Source organism: Seriola lalandi, unplaced genomic scaffold (assembly GCF_002814215.2).
Source record: "Seriola lalandi dorsalis isolate HSWRI2012SDOR001 ecotype SW California unplaced genomic scaffold, Sedor1 jcf7180001957473, whole genome shotgun sequence".
Classification (NCBI taxonomy): domain Eukaryota; kingdom Metazoa; phylum Chordata; class Actinopteri; order Carangiformes; family Carangidae; genus Seriola; species Seriola lalandi.
Genome location: NW_019428142.1, coordinates 1 through 606, shown reverse-complemented (window position 1 = coordinate 606; position 606 = coordinate 1). Strand labels below are relative to the sequence as shown.

General features: G+C 47.4%; 1 long non-coding RNA gene across 1 annotated transcript; it reads left to right on the top strand.

The window, feature by feature from the left end:
* LOC111653163 (uncharacterized) lies at positions 1 to 425 on the top strand. The gene is made up of 3 exons (XR_002760646.1): positions 1 to 71; positions 160 to 262; positions 361 to 425. It is a non-coding gene; the product is annotated as an uncharacterized LOC111653163 (long non-coding RNA).
* Positions 426 to 606: the final 181 nt, after the last annotated feature.

Below are 606 nucleotides of genomic sequence, written 5' to 3'. Positions count from 1 at the left end.
ATCTGTCCTTTGAGGCGCAAGAAGTCCCCTCTCCCACCAAGAACCCCGCGCAACCTCAGTGGAGACAGAAGGTTTTTTCTATTTTATAACCTTTTTGATGTTTAAATCCACGTGAGAGCTCGTGTGTATGGTAACAGAAGTATTTCTGTTGCTGCGTAGGGTAAGGCAGTCGAGGATGGAGCGTTTCAGACGGACAGAGCCGAGGAATATGACGCACAGCAGGAAAGAGAAGAGCGGGAGACTGGACACACGGCCAGTAGAGGTGAGAGGGATCGCTCTGCTTTACTCTCCTTCTTTACTCTCATTGTCACCACACCACTACGCATGCTTTTGTGTTGACCGCCTGTCTTGAATCTCCAGAGGCAGACACGAATGAGACCTCTGATAACAAGAGAACATGCACTGAAGCTCCCGTGTGTGCATATCGTCACCTTCCTAAAATAATGGCCTAAGTCATGTTTTGACAAAAATGTTTTTTTTGCCTAAATCACCCCCTCATGATGCTGGCCACCTCTGGTAAAATCGCCTGAATCCTCAGTTGAGGGGAACATGCAATTCTACCCCCGGTTGTATAATGGCCTATGTCAAAAGTGTGACTCTTTTGTT